Source organism: Podarcis pityusensis (assembly GCF_964106645.2).
Source record: "Podarcis pityusensis genome assembly, chromosome: 10".
In the NCBI taxonomy this organism is placed as follows: Eukaryota; Metazoa; Chordata; class Lepidosauria; order Squamata; family Lacertidae; genus Podarcis; species Podarcis pityusensis.
This window is the reverse complement of record NC_138035.1, coordinates 34,456,749-34,475,754: the sequence shown is the minus strand read 5'-3', so window position 1 is coordinate 34,475,754 and position 19,006 is coordinate 34,456,749. Positions and strand designations below refer to the sequence as shown.

Genomic DNA, 19,006 nt, shown 5'->3' with positions numbered 1-19,006 from the left:
TATTGTAAAATTAATGAATGTTAGAATGATGTTGGATTGAAGTTAAGTGGTTTCTAGCTGTAATGGTATAAAAGAATATGGAAAAATTGGTTTTCAATACGTAAAAACCTAATGCTATAATATATTAAGATTAAAGATCAGGATTAAAAAGGAGGGAAAGGAATTGCTGGACTAATAAATTGAATTGGAATACAAAAAAGGGAGGTATGAGGAGGTCCGGGAAACAAGTAAATGTAAAAGAAGTGATGAAAAGATGGAATTGTTTTTAATTGTTTTGTTTTTGTACTTTGTATTTTTCTTTTTTCTATTGTTATTTTTCTTATCAATGTAATCTTTTTTTGAAATTTTAATAAATATCATTTAAAAAAGAAAAAAAGAAAAAGAAAAAAGGAAACGATGCCTTATGAGGAACGGCTAAGGGAGCTGGGCATGTTTAGCCTGGAGAAGAGGAGGTTAAGGGGTGATACGATAGCCATGTTCAAATATATAAAAGGATGTCACATAGAGGAGGGAGAAAGGTTGTTTTCTGCTGCTCCAGAGAAGTGGACACGGAGCAATGGATCCAAACTACAAGAAAGAAGATTCCACCTAAACATTAGGAAGAACTTCCTGACAGTAAGAGCTGTTCGACAGTGGAATTTGCTGCCAAGGAGTGTGGTGGAGTCTCCTTCTTTGGAGGTCTTTAAGCAGAGGCTTGACAACCATATGTCAGGAGTGCTCTGATGGTGTTTCCTGCTTGGCAGGGGGTTGGACTCGATGGCCCTTGTGGTCTCTTCCAACTCTATGATTCTATGATTCTAAGTTATCCTAGTCTGTCTCACAGGGCTGTTGCAAAGATAAAAAGAGGGGAGGACAAGGTACACAGCCATGAGTTCCTGAGCTGAAAAGCAAAATACAAATATACAACAAGAATCAACAAATATGTGCAGTTTCAGAACTCTCAGGGGGGCAAACACCCCCCACAATTTTGTCAACCTTAATAAACACAAAAAAGCAACCTTATGTTAAAGTGCAGCCTATAGGAATTTTCACCTTCTGTAGCTGTAAAGTGTGCATTGATTATATGGGTGTATTTGCTGATTTTTTAAAAATATATTTTGCACTTTTGATTTATGCTTAGTGCATATGAGTCAGTAACAGCCCAGTGACGACAAGCAAATCAGCAGTGGCTGTGGAGCTGACATGAAAAACCACATTGGGGTGGGGCGGACACTGCAGTATAAAGTCAACATAACAATATCAAGTGAATCATACCCAAACTTTTGCTAGGTAGGAGAGGAGCCTCATTTATTCAAGAGAATTACTTGCAAGTACCGTATTTGCTCAAGTCTAATGCGCCAGCGCCATTTTGTTTCAAAACCTTGAAATAAAAAGCTCTGGAAAGTGATCCCTGAGTTTTAATGGCAGAATGGGTGACTTGCTGGGGAGTTATTTGTAGCTCAGCTTGTCCTTGAACAACGTAAGGAATGTTTTCTAAGGAGTGGACTGTAAATGGATAGACAACGAGGGCAGTTGATCTCTTCACACACCAGGTCTGGGAACAGAGTGCCAGAAGGGCTGCATGCACGAAATGGATTTCTATATGTTTGGGAAACCACAGTGGTGCTGACTGTATGGAAATAATCAAGGCCGGCTATGACAATGGATTAAAACTAGCAGAAGGACGTGAAGGCGATGAAAAGAAGAAGGAATGTAGCAACAACAGGAGGAATTGGACATATGTTTGTAACACATATGGGAAATTATTTAAAAAATTGTATAAAATTTAAAAAATATGGACTGATTTGTTAAAATCTGGAAAACTAATAAAAGAAAGAAAAATAAAAAAGAAACAAAAAACGTATTTGCTGGTGAATGTAGTGTGCATCGGCAAAATGTGCACTTTTTATAACGAGTTTCAGTCAGCCTGCTGCCTCCACTGCATTCCGCTTTTCCTCCTCCTTCTCCTTCCCCCGCCCCTCTCAGAACTTGTGCAAGTGGAGGGAGCCAGGTTTTAAAATACACACACACACAAACACATTTCTCTCTGCTCCCCTCTGCTGTATCAACATTCCCAAATGGAAGGGTGCCTGGAGCTGGCTTGAGCGCTGATTGGACAGCCTGGCCCGGGGGGCTTCTGATCTGTCACGCCTTCACCGCTGCTACCTTTGTTGTAAGCGAGTTTTTAGAAAAGGATTGGTTAGTTGGTTGTGTCTGTATGTTCATTTTTTAAAAAATCTCTCTCTGTGCAATCTCTCTTAAACAACAACAACAAAAAACCAACCATGCTGATGGAGCCAGAAGGGGAGGGTCTCGTGGAGGGGAAAGCCAGCTTTCCCTTGCTTGCTCTGTCAAAGGTTGTCCAGCAGCTTCATGGACAATTTTCTGGGTGCTCAGGCACTTATGAAGGCAGGAATCTCAGGGAGAGGCTTTTGGGGACCAAGGCCTGATCAATCATGGCCTGCAAAACTGCTGTATTTACTCGAATGTAATGTGCCATTGAATCTAATGCACACAGTAATTTTCACAATGTAATTGGGCAAAAAAGGGTGCGCATTAGTTTTGAGTAAATATAGTAAATCATACCAAAAACAGCCAGTTGTGTTTTCCACTGTAAAGGCAGGACACTTGGGGATTGAATGAAATAATGTGGACATGCAGGACAGCACTTAAACATGCATACAGCTAATCTCTTCATCCAGTGCCAGACTAGCAGGAATAACAAGATATTCCTCTTTTTTTCCTGCCGGCCTTGGAGGCCATCTAGGAGTCCCAGGTAGGGGTGGTCAGCATTCCTTCCTCTGATAGCTTAACAACAGAGATTAAGTTATTGAGCATTCTTGGCAATAGCAGCTTCTCTGTATCCCCCTAATTGTTGCCTCCACATTTTGCTTTCTAGCTTTCTTTATAGATGTTTGATTGGCTTACCTTTTTAAAAATGGAAGTTAAGAATTCAGTACCCTTGCTGGGTTGGGGGCCTGGTACATGTGTACCCACTATATTGCCCGTTGGCAGCCCTGTTAATTTCAGATCTTCATATCACTTTGATAATTTTTAAAAAACAAGTCCCCACAATAATTCATCAACATTTTTGCATGGATTTCTCTTAATAGACATCCCTTTGTATGTCATTTTGCCCAATATACTGCTGCAAGCCACTCCGATCTCTGAAAGCAAAAGTAAACAAAAGGGTCTCAAAAACATAGCACATATCGTTAAATCGTTATACACATCACAGGTATACACAAATGGCAAAAAAACCAAGCCCTCAGGGCACGAGACTGGACTCTTGGGCTTTCCTGAGTTGGGAGCCTTTTATCACTGTGTTAACATAACTGATTTGTTCAAGCTAGACAGCAGGTAAGGCTGTGGAGAATTAGCCATGGGGAACCAGGGACAGAGCTGTCAACTTTCAGATTTGAAATTAAGGGATCTGCAGCCTTACCTGTCCCAGGGACAGTCTACGGGATATCTAACAATCAGGGATAGCAGGGGGAAGCAGCGGGAAACGGTGCTGGAATAAGGGAATGTTCCACAAAAAAAGGAGAGGTTGACAGCTATGATCAGGGACAGTTCCATGACAAAAGATCCTGAACAGCTTCCTGTGTGCTGGCATCTTCACACAACAGAGGGAGAAGAGGGAAAGCACTCATTCTCTTTTCTAAGCTCTACACAATTTCACAGTGCATGGAGATTCCTTGCACCAGAGGAGTAGTACTTTCCTGCTTTGAGGGAGTCCTATCAATGGGAGAGAAATATTTTGATAGCTTCCTTTGTTGGTTTGGCTTTGTCTGGCTTGCTTAACTTGTTCCAATCTTTTTCTTTTTGCATTCTTGTAACCACCATATCAGATGGATCTACTTCACTTAATATTTTGAACTGAACTATAGGGCAGATTCTTTTGCCTTTAATTCCTTTAATTCCTTTCAGCAACTCCTGGCCTAGTTGCTAAACTCCAGACAGGACAGGTTTTTCTATTGAGCAAAGCAAATTTGCGCAGGATGTTACAACACTCAGCGGCTTTCTTACTTGAAGGAAATGGTAAATTATAGCAATAATAGGTAGAGAGTGACACGTCACACTACCCAGTCTCTGTACTCCACAAACAAATGCCATTCTTATGGTTTAAAATTAATTAAAAACAGATCTCCGGGGCAAATGTCCTCTGGTCTCCACTCCATAAAATATTGGTAAGACAAGTTGAAACTACTTAACACAAAGTTAAAACAAAGTTAAAACTAATTTAGAACCTCGAGAGCTGTGGAGCAATCTGAGCTGTCAGCTTTCTCGCTTTCACTGTCAGTATGTGTACGGTTTGTGCCTTAACCTTTTCTTCTCCTGAATATATTCCACAAGGCAGTGCATGTTTAGGTCCAGAATTTTCCTTTTCTTAGATGGGCTACCTTCCCAGATTGATGAGCCCCATCTGCCCCTCATTTCCATCTACAGCATGTGCAGAAATCACCTTCTTGTCTGTTGGACCCACTATTAGTCCCACCCGCTCAATCCCCAGGAGCCTGTCTTCACATGCAAGAGAGTCCTTTAATTCACCAATGGTTTGAAACCCATCGGCTGCCCTCACCTGGTTTAGCTGGCCAGCGAAAGCCATTCCCCAGGTGTGGCTGCTGTCGCATGCTGACAGTTTCTAGGAGCCACAGGTGAGAGCTGGGTGCAGGGTGGGGACCAAAGTTGGGCAAAGTACCCCAGGAGGAGTATGACATGTCCCCCACCAGAGGTACCACCCCTCCCCTGATAACATACTACTAAGTAACTGAAGGGGAGAGAATCAGAAATAGCAAAAGATGGAATAATGTAGCACAGCACAAATGCTGAAGAGGTTGAAAAAGTTCTTAAAACACTTGGGGAAAACAAAAAGATATCATCACCTGGTGTTGAAAAGACCAAAACAATTGGAGTGCCACTGCCAAAAAGACCCTTAATCTGGTAGACACCCTTTCTTCTTTTGGAATGGACAATGAAGAGTGTCCAAAGAAGATCTATGGGTCCAAGGAGGCATCTTCACCATCATTTTATTTGGGTACCACATTTCCAGACTCTGGACTTACATCCCTGGAGAAGGTAGAATGGCGCCCTCCTTGTTGTCCTTCTGCTGACAGGTGAAGAGTTTCTCTTTCCAACAGGCTCTTGGAAACTGACTGCTTTTAATGAAAGGGGTGGAGCACTGGTATGTTTTAAACAGATTTTATATAGGTATATAGTTTTAATTCTTTTAATGTCTTTTTAATGATTTCTCCCCCTTTGTTTTTAACAATTCTTGTTTTTATCTGTAAGCTGCCTTGAGTACTGTCAGGGGGAAAGGTGATGTAGAAATAAATATATAATAATAATAATAATAATAATAATAATATTTAAAAATATAGTTAAAACCATGCTCATGGTGATGTACAGCATGAATTTACATAATTACAAGTGTAACAAAAGTAGCCATAACAATACACAACCAAAGTAGAAAAAATTCACATAAATTAGGCCAGGTGGGAAAAGGACTGCAAGGCAGGGAGCAGGTCTTCCAGGATTAGCATTCAATACGGTCTCTTGGTTGGGCAAGGAGGCAATCCATTTTAGGTAATCTGACCCAAAGGCTGCTAATGGCTTTAAAGGTTAAAACCAGGACTCTGAATTGGGCCTAGGAACAGACCCACAGCTGACGGTAAAGAGCTGGTGTGATATGATTGGAATAGCTAATCCCAGAACAGGTGTTAGATGCTTCACATGACACAGCTCTATATAGGTTTGGAGCTGGTGGGGTCTTTTTGTGGTTTGTGATACAGTGTTTGTGTAACTTTGTTCTGAAAGAAAGAACTGAACTATTTATTTACATTTAAGGCCATTGTTCATGTACTGTTTCTGATATTTTGTCTCATTTACCTCAGCCTGCCCTTTATCAACCTAATCTCCTCATGTTTTAATAACTGACAAGAGGTCAAATATTTGCTTTGGCCACAAAATTGAAAGGAAACTTTGAGTGGTCTTTGTTATGAACAGTTTTCTGATTGGAGGAGAGCAGCATCCCGGGCAGTTTAATAACCCCCTTCCCACTCTGTTGGGGGCACTCAAGTCAAGAGCGCTTCTTTCTCTCTGTAAGTCTTGTCTCCTGAGCCTTGCCCAAAAAGGACACAATGCTTCGAGGAAGGACTGTGAGATGCTGCCTTTTGCTGATGCTCTTGACCATCCTGCCTACACGGCCTGCATTGGAAGGTGCGTTACCAAGAACTGGGTGTCATTCCTCCCCCTATTTTTCCTTCCTCCCCAATATTCACTGGTGCAAAGCCATAGAAGGCTGGCTTAATTCCCACTGGAAAAGAATATGACAAGTTAATTGCAACTTATTGCTATCCTGTCAATATCAGTAGGGCTTCCTATATGAGTGCCTGTCTGGGCCTCTGTTTTGGTTAAGAAATATTTCTTAACAGTAGTTAATCAGAGTCAAGATAAATTCCTGAAGTGCTCAATCTGCCCTCCTCATTGGAAATTACTGTTTGGGGTTTTTATAATAATTTTTATTTTTAATTACAATCCTATAATAGTCTCATTACAGCAATACCAATTTACAATACAATTATTAATACCAATAGTTCAAATACCAAATTGTATAATTTAGATAAGGTGCCCCCCCCCCCCACATGCTAGAATTGATGGCTTGGTTATTTGCTTTATTTCTGCATTCCAAAATCTTATTAATTTCCATTACATTCCGGTCATAATAATAATCCCTTATATACAACAACTTCAATATTAATAACTTCTATTCATGTTGACACATTAAATTATTTATAAAACTACAAGTCAGAAACTCAAACTATATCCTTGTTCTTCCTATGTGTGGCAATTATTCTGTCCGTAGTGTTTCTTCCTGTCCTTGTAAGATGTCATGTCTTTCTTTCATCCAGTTGTTGCTGTTATCCATCATGCCTTGAGTGAAACTGATATCCCATTGTTGGTCCAGAAATTTCTCCATCGCTCTGTCCCATGCTTCGTTGTTTTACAACTTTAACAACAGCTGCAAAAATCACTCTGTCCCAATAAATAACCTGTTTTCACAATTTTTCCACTCAGCCTGGGGAGAAGAGTGGTCTGTCAAACTGCAGATGACTCAATAATGAACCTTATAAGTTCATTGGCAAGTTCACAGACTCCTTTCATCCTTCTGTCCAAATGAAGATAAATGAGCAATTATACTTCCAATTAAATTAAATTCCAAGTCCTCTTAGCGTTATTCAGTTCACTCCATAAATAATAAAGGATGGAAAAGTCAGCTTTAAGTTTCCATCATAAACCTTTTGCAAAATAGAGCTTCCCTTCCCTTTTCCTTTTTTTTTACACACACAGTTCCGTTTAATGTTATATCCCATATCTATAATCCAATGTCTTCCATCCTCGTTGTACAAATATAAATTGAACTAAACATTCAGAGGAGGGTTGCAAAGTCATAACTGTAGAGAAGAAAAATTTAAATAAAGAAACCGTAGGCTCCCCTCACCCAATACCGTCTTTGGCACCGAATGAGATTTTAGCTCTAATTCAAACCTTAAAGTCCTTGCAGTTGTTTATGTTCCGCAGTTTGTGACCCCATCTTTTCCAGTACACACCTGTACTTTAGTCCAATTAAGCTCTAATTAACAGGAGAACGTCTGCTTCTTAATGGTGGCCTTGGAGGGTTTTCAGCAGGCAAAGTGCTTTTGCAGTCAGCGCCTCCCTGTCTCTGGCAATCCAGAGGTACTGAGACAAACTGCGAGTGAAGCCCATTCCTCCTTGTCCCTAGGGGGAATTTGCAAGGATATTTACCCTCAATCACCCTTGTTTTTCCTTCGCCAACAATCTCCCACTGTTGTGGGAGCTGCCTGCATTAAGGCAATGTGGAACCGGAAGCCCCTCACAGGGCAATTCTAACCATGCCTGCGATGGGGTTAGTTTAATTGACAACAGAACTTGCATTAGTCACAATTAACTTGTTCCTTTAGTTTCAATGGGCTTTTAGTGTCACTGAAGTAAAGCTCATTGAGTTCAAGGAGATTTACTCCAGGTAAGTGAGTACAGGAATGCAGTCTTAAGCACAACCAACCCATACCCTTTGTATAGTGTTTATTTTCAGGAGTTGAAGCTGCTAGCCTTGAACTCTGTTGCAGAAGAAGTCGAACGGATATTGACAGTCTTCCAAAAAACAGCAGGCAGCAGGGTTTCAGCTGTCTTTAGGCAAGATAAAACTATCTTGCATGCCTCCCAGCCTGCTTTTACTCTTGGGTTGGAAAACAGGGAACATGGTCTTAAAACTGTATAGGAATGGGCGCATCTGTCCATTTTGGGTTCTCTCCGATTTCCCTTCTTCCCTTCTGAAGTTCCAGTGATACCAACAAGATTTCCTAAGGCAGTTTGCTGCATGTCGATTGGGGGCCCTGCATCCACTTACACAATCCATTTGGCAAGAACTGCTGCTGATGTATCCTAGTCTTTAAAAGGAAAGGGAGTTCATGATGGCTGGGAGTTTGTTAAGAGGGAGATACTAAAAGCACAACGTCAGGCAATACCAATGAGACGGAAACATGGAAGGTGCCTAAAGAAGCCAGGGTGGCTATCTAAAGAACTTTTAACTGAGTTAAGATTAAAAAAGGATGTGTACAAAAAATGGAAAAGGGGGGAAACCACCAAAGAGGAATTCAAACAAATAGCCAGCGCGTGTAGACACAAAGTCAGAAAAGCTAAAGCACAGAAAAGTCAATACTGTCTATGATTGAGTTGAAGGAGAAACAAGTGAATTTAAGGGTCAGGGCTGTACCTGAAGTGGAGAAAGACAATTTGATTGAATTTCTTACGCAGGAATTTGCAGACTTTTGGAACCCAGATTTGGGGAAGGATAGTTTCAAGATAGTGAGTGCTTTTAGGCTTGGAAAAGGAGGGAGAAAGAACAGGGTGAGAGACTTTGATCACCCTCCGAACAAAAGAGGAGAGAGATAAAATCTTGAGTCTGCATTTCCAGAAGACCTTGGAAATACAACAGTCAAAAGTGGAGATATTTAAGGATATTCCAAAACATCTTTTGGACCTTAGGTCCAATTATAAAGATTTGGCTACCCTGTTGAGAAGCAACGGAATCATTTTTAGGTGGGAATTCCCCCAAGGCCTATCCTTTAGCTATAAAGGGAAGAAGATAAAAATAAGATCAGAAGACGACAAAGATAAATTTTGGAGAGACCACGGAGAAGACCTGCAGAAGAAAGTTACAGGAGAGCTAAGAGCACTTGTAAGAGAAACTTTAGACACACCAGATTTACCTCCGGAACTAAAAGACCGCCTGAAGAAGGTGATACCACCGACAGAACAGGAACAGGCACTGGGTGCTGTTGGAGGAGAAGTAAAGTAGTTACATCATGGCTCTGCAACTACTAAGTTGGAACTGTAATGGCTTGAACTCCCCTCAGAAAAGGAGATCTGTGTTTCATTTATTAAAAAAGGAACAATTCGACTTGATTTGTCTACAAGAAACACATATAACAAGGTTACACAGGAAACTATTGATTAATAAAAGACTTGGTCAGGAGTTTATTTCATCGGACAAGGTTAAAAAAAGAGGGGTAGTGATTTATGCAAAGGACAGATTATCACCGAAATTTATTTTTAAAGATGACCAAGGAAGATTTGTGGCAACTGAAATTCAAACACAAGGAGAAAAATTTTTGATAGTAGGAATTTATGCACCAAATGAGGGGAAATCTGATTTTTTTAAGAAGTTGCATGAGACCCTGATGGACTATTTGGATTATAACATGATTTTGATGGGAGGCATGAATGGAGTGGTATCCACACATATGGACAAGGCACAAAGACAGGTAGTCACTAAGGATGGTAGACTACTGAAAACTTTTTTTGAGATGACAGACAACTTGGACTTAGTCGATATTTGGAGAACAAGGAACCCCATGGCTAAAGAAGGAACCTTCTTTTCTGAAGCCAATATGACATGGACAAGAATTGACCAAATATGGGTAACTAGAGGAATGGCACCAAAGACAAGAAAAGTGGAAATCTGCCCAAAAACCTGCTCCGACCATAATGCTGTTAAGATGGAAATGAAACTAACACCAACTGGCTCCTTTAGATGGAGGATGAATGACACCTTATTTAGAGATGAAGAAGTGCTTAAGAAGGCCCAAAAAACCTTGAGAGATTATTTTGAGATAAATATGAGCACCAATGTGGAAAAAAGAGTAATCTGGGACGCAAGTAAAGCGGTTATGAGAGGGTTCTTGATACAACAGATCAAAGAAGAGAATCCAAAATGAGAAGAAGGATAAAATATTGGAGAAAATAAAGGAAAGTGAAAAAAGATTGAGAACAAAACCAAAGTCTCAAGAGATTTTGAGAGAAATAAAGTTATATCAAGTGCAATATATGAAAATGATGAACCAGGAGATAGAATGGAAAATTAAACAAATGCGACAAAAGACATTCGAGTCGGCTAATAAATGTGGGAAATTGTTGGCTTGGCAAATGAAAAAAAGACAAAAATTAAATACAGTTACAAATTTAGAAGTGGAAGGAAGGAATATACAGAACCCAGCTGAGATTAGAAATTGTTTCCAGAGGTACTTTAAACAACTATATACACAAGGGCCACTGAAAGAAACTGATGTAGATCGATTTTTGAAAACAAATGGATTACAAAAAATCTCTCAAGAAAATAAATTAATGTTGAACTACAAAATAACTGAACAGGAGATAGAAGGTGCCATTCAGAACATGCAATTGGGTAAATCTCCAGGACCGGATGGACTGACTTCTAGATACTACAGATCCTTAAAAGAATGGCTAGTACAACCTTTGAAAGAGGTCTGTAATGAAATAATGGAGGGGAAAAGGGCACCAGAGTCGTGGAAAGAAGCATATATCACACTTGTACCGAAAATAGAGACTGAAAAGACGCAGCTTAAGAACTATCGCCCCATATCATTGCTTAATGTGGATTACAAAATTTTCGCTGACATTTTGGCTAAAAGATTAAAAAGAGTTTTAGCGGAAGAGATACACAAGGACCAAGCAGGCTTTCTCCCAGGAAGACATCTATCTGATAACATGAGAAACATAATTAATATTTTAGAAAAATTACAAGTGAATATAAATACTAAGGCAGTTTTAATATTTGTGGACGCGGAGAAAGCTTTTGACAATATTTCTTGGACTTTTATGAAAAAAAATCTACAGGGTATGGGGGTAGGCCAAGGTTTTGAAAATGGTATAAGTGCAATATATTCGGAACAAAAGGCTAAATTAATTGTAAATAATGTGGTGATGGAAGAATTTAAGATAGAAAAAGGGACACGACAAGGTTGCCCAATCTCCCCATTGCTTTTTATATCGGTCCTGGAGGTTCTGCTGAATATGATCAGAAGGGACCAGTTGGTTAAAGGTATACAGGTCGGAGCCAAACAGTACAAATTGAGAGCATTTGCAGATGACTTAGTACTGACGTTACAGGAGCCAGAATCTAGTACCAAAAGGGTTTTAGAACTGATTCAAGAATTTGGTCAAGTTGCAGGGTTTAAATTGAATAAGTTAAAAACTAAGGTTTTAGAGAAAAATTTAACACCAATGGAGAGAGAGAGGTTTCAGAATGAGACAGGTTTAACAGTGGTTAAGAAAGTTAAAAACCTGGGGATTAACATGACAGCAAAAAATGGGAACTTATTTAAAGATAATTATGAAAAATGTTGGACGGAAGTGAAAAAAGATTTAGAAATCTGGTCAAATTTGAAGCTTTCACTGCTGAGCTGTATTGCCGCGATAAAAATGAATGTATTGCCTAGAATGTTGTTTTTGTTTCAGACATTGCAAATTGTGGACAAGATGGACTGTTTCAAGAAGTGGCAGAGAGATATTTCTAGATTTGTCTGGCAGGGCAAGAAGCCCAGAATAAAATTTAAAATACTAACAGATGCAAAGGAAAGAGGTGGATTTGCCCTGCCAGACCTCAAACTTTATTATGAATGAGCAGCTTTTTGCTGGTTGAAAGAATGGCTGCTTCTTGAAAACACTGACATTTTGGACCTAGAAGGCTTTAACAATGTATTTGGATGGCATGCATATCTGTGGTATGATAAGGTCAAAGCACATAAAGCATTTAAAAACCATATTGTCAGGAAAGCATTATTTAATGTCTGGATAAGATATAAGGACTTATTGGAAAATAAAACCCCAAGGTGGTTGTCACCGATGGAAGCGAAACTCTGAAAAAGCTCAATATGGAGGTCAAATGGCCGAAATATTGGGAAATTTTGGAACAAGATGGAGATAGATTGAAACTGCAGAGTTTTGAAAAACTAAAAAATAAAGTGCAAGACTGGCTTCATTATTATCAGATAATGGAGGCATACAATTTGGATAAGAAAATCAGCTTCCAGGTGGAAAAATCAAAATTAGAAACAGAATTGTTAGAACCCAAAACTAAGATTTTGTCAAAAATGTATAACTTGCTGCTGAAATGGAATACTCAGGATGAAACGGTGAAATCTGCTATGATTAAATGGGCACAAGACGTTGGACATAACATAATGATGGCTGACTGGGAACAGTTATGGACCACAGGTATGAAGTTTACGGCATGTAATGCCTTAAGAGAGAATATTATGAAAATGATATACAGGTGGTACATAACCCCAGTCAAGCTTGCAAAAATCTACCATTTGCCCGATAATAAATGTTGGAAATGTAAAGAAACTGAAGGTACATTCTTTCACCTTTGGTGGACGTGCCCAAGGATTAAGGTTTTCTGGGAGATGATTTATAATGAATTAAAAAAGGTATTTAAATATACCTTCTTGAAGAAACCAGAGGCCTTCCTCCTGGGCATAGTCGGCCAGTCGGTGTTAAAGAAGGACAGAACTTTATTTATGTATGCTACAACAGCAGCAAGAATACTTATTGCAAAGCATTGGAAGACACAAGATCTACCCACACTGGAGGAATGGCAGATGAAAATGATGGACTACATGGAATTGGCGGAAATGACTGGCAGAATCCGAGACCAGGGAGAAGAGTCGGTGGAAGAAGATTGGAAGAAATTTAAAGACTACTTACAGAAATATTGTAAAATTAATGAATGTTAGAATGATGTTGGATTGAAGTTAAGTGGTTTCTAGCTGTAATGGTATAAAAGAATATGGAAAAATTGGTTTTCAATACGTAAAAACCTAATGCTATAATATATTAAGATTAAAGATCAGGATTAAAAAGGAGGGAAAGGAATTGCTGGACTAATAAATTGAATTGGAATACAAAAAAGGGAGGTATGAGGAGGTCCGGGAAACAAGTAAATGTAAAAGAAGTGATGAAAAGATGGAATTGTTTTTAATTGTTTTGTTTTTGTACTTTGTATTTTTCTTTTTTCTATTGTTATTTTTCTTATCAATGTAATCTTTTTTTGAAATTTTAATAAATATCATTTAAAAAAGAAAAAAAGAAAAAGAAAAAAGGAAACGATGCCTTATGAGGAACGGCTAAGGGAGCTGGGCATGTTTAGCCTGGAGAAGAGGAGGTTAAGGGGTGATACGATAGCCATGTTCAAATATATAAAAGGATGTCACATAGAGGAGGGAGAAAGGTTGTTTTCTGCTGCTCCAGAGAAGTGGACACGGAGCAATGGATCCAAACTACAAGAAAGAAGATTCCACCTAAACATTAGGAAGAACTTCCTGACAGTAAGAGCTGTTCGACAGTGGAATTTGCTGCCAAGGAGTGTGGTGGAGTCTCCTTCTTTGGAGGTCTTTAAGCAGAGGCTTGACAACCATATGTCAGGAGTGCTCTGATGGTGTTTCCTGCTTGGCAGGGGGTTGGACTCGATGGCCCTTGTGGTCTCTTCCAACTCTATGATTCTATGATTCTAAGTTATCCTAGTCTGTCTCACAGGGCTGTTGCAAAGATAAAAAGAGGGGAGGACAAGGTACACAGCCATGAGTTCCTGAGCTGAAAAGCAAAATACAAATATACAACAAGAATCAACAAATATGTGCAGTTTCAGAACTCTCAGGGGGGCAAACACCCCCCACAATTTTGTCAACCTTAATAAACACAAAAAAGCAACCTTATGTTAAAGTGCAGCCTATAGGAATTTTCACCTTCTGTAGCTGTAAAGTGTGCATTGATTATATGGGTGTATTTGCTGATTTTTTAAAAATATATTTTGCACTTTTGATTTATGCTTAGTGCATATGAGTCAGTAACAGCCCAGTGACGACAAGCAAATCAGCAGTGGCTGTGGAGCTGACATGAAAAACCACATTGGGGTGGGGCGGACACTGCAGTATAAAGTCAACATAACAATATCAAGTGAATCATACCCAAACTTTTGCTAGGTAGGAGAGGAGCCTCATTTATTCAAGAGAATTACTTGCAAGTACCGTATTTGCTCAAGTCTAATGCGCCAGCGCCATTTTGTTTCAAAACCTTGAAATAAAAAGCTCTGGAAAGTGATCCCTGAGTTTTAATGGCAGAATGGGTGACTTGCTGGGGAGTTATTTGTAGCTCAGCTTGTCCTTGAACAACGTAAGGAATGTTTTCTAAGGAGTGGACTGTAAATGGATAGACAACGAGGGCAGTTGATCTCTTCACACACCAGGTCTGGGAACAGAGTGCCAGAAGGGCTGCATGCACGAAATGGATTTCTATATGTTTGGGAAACCACAGTGGTGCTGACTGTATGGAAATAATCAAGGCCGGCTATGACAATGGATTAAAACTAGCAGAAGGACGTGAAGGCGATGAAAAGAAGAAGGAATGTAGCAACAACAGGAGGAATTGGACATATGTTTGTAACACATATGGGAAATTATTTAAAAAATTGTATAAAATTTAAAAAATATGGACTGATTTGTTAAAATCTGGAAAACTAATAAAAGAAAGAAAAATAAAAAAGAAACAAAAAACGTATTTGCTGGTGAATGTAGTGTGCATCGGCAAAATGTGCACTTTTTATAACGAGTTTCAGTCAGCCTGCTGCCTCCACTGCATTCCGCTTTTCCTCCTCCTTCTCCTTCCCCCGCCCCTCTCAGAACTTGTGCAAGTGGAGGGAGCCAGGTTTTAAAATACACACACACACAAACACATTTCTCTCTGCTCCCCTCTGCTGTATCAACATTCCCAAATGGAAGGGTGCCTGGAGCTGGCTTGAGCGCTGATTGGACAGCCTGGCCCGGGGGGCTTCTGATCTGTCACGCCTTCACCGCTGCTACCTTTGTTGTAAGCGAGTTTTTAGAAAAGGATTGGTTAGTTGGTTGTGTCTGTATGTTCATTTTTTAAAAAATCTCTCTCTGTGCAATCTCTCTTAAACAACAACAACAAAAAACCAACCATGCTGATGGAGCCAGAAGGGGAGGGTCTCGTGGAGGGGAAAGCCAGCTTTCCCTTGCTTGCTCTGTCAAAGGTTGTCCAGCAGCTTCATGGACAATTTTCTGGGTGCTCAGGCACTTATGAAGGCAGGAATCTCAGGGAGAGGCTTTTGGGGACCAAGGCCTGATCAATCATGGCCTGCAAAACTGCTGTATTTACTCGAATGTAATGTGCCATTGAATCTAATGCACACAGTAATTTTCACAATGTAATTGGGCAAAAAAGGGTGCGCATTAGTTTTGAGTAAATATAGTAAATCATACCAAAAACAGCCAGTTGTGTTTTCCACTGTAAAGGCAGGACACTTGGGGATTGAATGAAATAATGTGGACATGCAGGACAGCACTTAAACATGCATACAGCTAATCTCTTCATCCAGTGCCAGACTAGCAGGAATAACAAGATATTCCTCTTTTTTTCCTGCCGGCCTTGGAGGCCATCTAGGAGTCCCAGGTAGGGGTGGTCAGCATTCCTTCCTCTGATAGCTTAACAACAGAGATTAAGTTATTGAGCATTCTTGGCAATAGCAGCTTCTCTGTATCCCCCTAATTGTTGCCTCCACATTTTGCTTTCTAGCTTTCTTTATAGATGTTTGATTGGCTTACCTTTTTAAAAATGGAAGTTAAGAATTCAGTACCCTTGCTGGGTTGGGGGCCTGGTACATGTGTACCCACTATATTGCCCGTTGGCAGCCCTGTTAATTTCAGATCTTCATATCACTTTGATAATTTTTAAAAAACAAGTCCCCACAATAATTCATCAACATTTTTGCATGGATTTCTCTTAATAGACATCCCTTTGTATGTCATTTTGCCCAATATACTGCTGCAAGCCACTCCGATCTCTGAAAGCAAAAGTAAACAAAAGGGTCTCAAAAACATAGCACATATCGTTAAATCGTTATACACATCACAGGTATACACAAATGGCAAAAAAACCAAGCCCTCAGGGCACGAGACTGGACTCTTGGGCTTTCCTGAGTTGGGAGCCTTTTATCACTGTGTTAACATAACTGATTTGTTCAAGCTAGACAGCAGGTAAGGCTGTGGAGAATTAGCCATGGGGAACCAGGGACAGAGCTGTCAACTTTCAGATTTGAAATTAAGGGATCTGCAGCCTTACCTGTCCCAGGGACAGTCTACGGGATATCTAACAATCAGGGATAGCAGGGGGAAGCAGCGGGAAACGGTGCTGGAATAAGGGAATGTTCCACAAAAAAAGGAGAGGTTGACAGCTATGATCAGGGACAGTTCCATGACAAAAGATCCTGAACAGCTTCCTGTGTGCTGGCATCTTCACACAACAGAGGGAGAAGAGGGAAAGCACTCATTCTCTTTTCTAAGCTCTACACAATTTCACAGTGCATGGAGATTCCTTGCACCAGAGGAGTAGTACTTTCCTGCTTTGAGGGAGTCCTATCAATGGGAGAGAAATATTTTGATAGCTTCCTTTGTTGGTTTGGCTTTGTCTGGCTTGCTTAACTTGTTCCAATCTTTTTCTTTTTGCATTCTTGTAACCACCATATCAGATGGATCTACTTCACTTAATATTTTGAACTGAACTATAGGGCAGATTCTTTTGCCTTTAATTCCTTTAATTCCTTTCAGCAACTCCTGGCCTAGTTGCTAAACTCCAGACAGGACAGGTTTTTCTCTTGAGCAAAGCAAATTTGTGCAAGATGTTACAACACTCAACGGCTTTCTTACTTGAAGGAAATGGTAAATTATAGCAATAATAGGTAGAGAGTAACACGTCACACCACCCAGTCTCTGTACTCCACAGACAAACGGAGTTCTTATGGGTTTAAAATTCATTAAAACAGACTTCCAGGCGGCAATGATTGACTGGGCTGCAGATTTTGGATATAATATAGACCTGGCAGATTGGGATAAATTATGGAATAATACGGTTAAAATTTCAGCATGCTATACATTTGGAGAAAATATAATAAAGATGCTTTTTAGGTGGTACCTGATGCCCAGAAAATTGGTAAAGATAAATAAAAGAGGATCTAACCAATGCTGGATATGTATGGATGCAGAAGGCATGTTAATCCACTTGTGGTGGCAGTGCAAAAGCGCAAAAGCGTTTTGGGGGATGATTCATGAGGAACTTATGAAGATGCTCAAATGTTCATTCTCCCCAAAACCAGAAGCATTCCTGCTAGCCCTAATAGGACAGGAACTCCCAAACAAAACTAAAAAACCTATTCCTCTATGCAACAGCAGAGGCAAGGATAACATATGCAAAAATGTGGAAAGAAAGAACAATTCTGACAAAAGATCAGTGGATGTTGAAACTAATAGAGTTTACCGTAGCTGGTTTGACAGCTACAATTTTAAAAAGAGCGGAATAATGATAAATATACAAGCAGGGATAGATTTTTGAACACCAGTTTCTTTAAAAGAGTAAAAGGATAGGTACAGGACAAAAAGAAAATATAAACCAAGGAGTTGCAGCAAAATGAAAGGAAAATCTAGGCTGTCAAGGAAAGATAGCCTGGGAAGTCTTCATATGATAGGATCTGATTAGAGATGTTTCATTGTTGTATTAGATGCCTATTATTGTATTAGATGCTCTATTAGACATTTAGAAGAGGTGATAAGATAAACTAGAAAAACACAGAGAAAGAAATGAATATGTATGTAACTGAAAAATGCAAAAAGAAAAATTAAAAAAGGAGGAAAAACCCAGACCTCCAGGACAGATGAAATCCAGACTTTTGTCCTCTGGTCTGCATTCTGTAAAATATTGATGAGACAAGTTAAAACTACTTAACAAAAGGTTGAAACAGTTAGAACTAATTAGAAACTTGAGAGTTGTGGAGCAAACTCAGCTTTCTCCTTTTCACTTGCCAATATGTGTATTAATCCTATCCACTCAATCCACAAGAGCCTATCTTCATATGCCAGGGAGTCCCTAACACACCAAGGGTTTGAAACCCATCATCTACCCTTGACCTGGTTTAGCCGGCCAGTGAACACCATTTCCGGGGTGTGGCTGCTGTTGCAGGCTGGCAGTTTCAGTAACAACAACTGAACCCCCGAGAAAACGCCCCAGCCCAAGAGTCTGTTCAGTAGCCTCAGCTTCTGCAGCGGGCATTAGTGCAGGTCCCGTTGTCTCAGGCCAGGCAGAAAAAGGACTGCAAGGCAGAGAGCAGGTCTTCCACGACTCACAGCCAAGAAGGTCTCTTGGTTGGGAAAGCATGTGATCCTTCTTAGGTAATCTGCTCCAAAGGCTGCTAATGGATTTAAAGGTTAAAAACAGCACTTTGAATTGGGTACTGAAACAGACCGGCAACCATCATTGCCAGTCAAGAATTGGTGTGACATTATTGAGATAGCTAAACCCAGAACAGGTGTTAGATGCTTCACATGACACAGCTCTATATAGGTTTGGAGCTGGAGGGATCTTCTTGTGGTGCGATATAGTGTTTGTGTAACTTTGCTTTGTCTTTTGTCTTTTTCCATGGAGTTTTCTTGGCAGGGATACTTGAGTGGCTTGCTGGTTCCTGCTCCAGGTGGATCACGTTTGGTCAAAACTCTCCACTATGACCTGTCCATCTTGGGTGGTCCTGCACAGCATAGCTCATAGCTTCTCTGAGTTAATCAAGCCCCTTCACCACAGCAAG

General features: G+C 40.0%; 1 protein-coding gene and 1 long non-coding RNA gene across 2 annotated transcripts in view; both read left to right on the top strand.

Moving 5' to 3' along the window:
- The first annotated feature begins 5,449 nt into the window (after positions 1–5,449).
- Positions 5,450–19,006, top strand: part of LOC308457431 (uncharacterized protein) — a 31,734-nt gene continuing 18,177 nt past the window's right edge. Inside the window, exon 1 of the mRNA XM_080971248.1 lies at positions 5,450–5,565. The gene's annotated coding sequence lies outside the window, so the exon portion shown is untranslated. The remainder of the gene's footprint in view (positions 5,566–19,006) is intronic.
- On the top strand, positions 6,082–7,055 carry LOC308486116. Its single transcript, XR_013990955.1, has 2 exons — positions 6,082–6,198; positions 6,891–7,055. It is a non-coding gene; the product is annotated as an uncharacterized lncRNA (long non-coding RNA).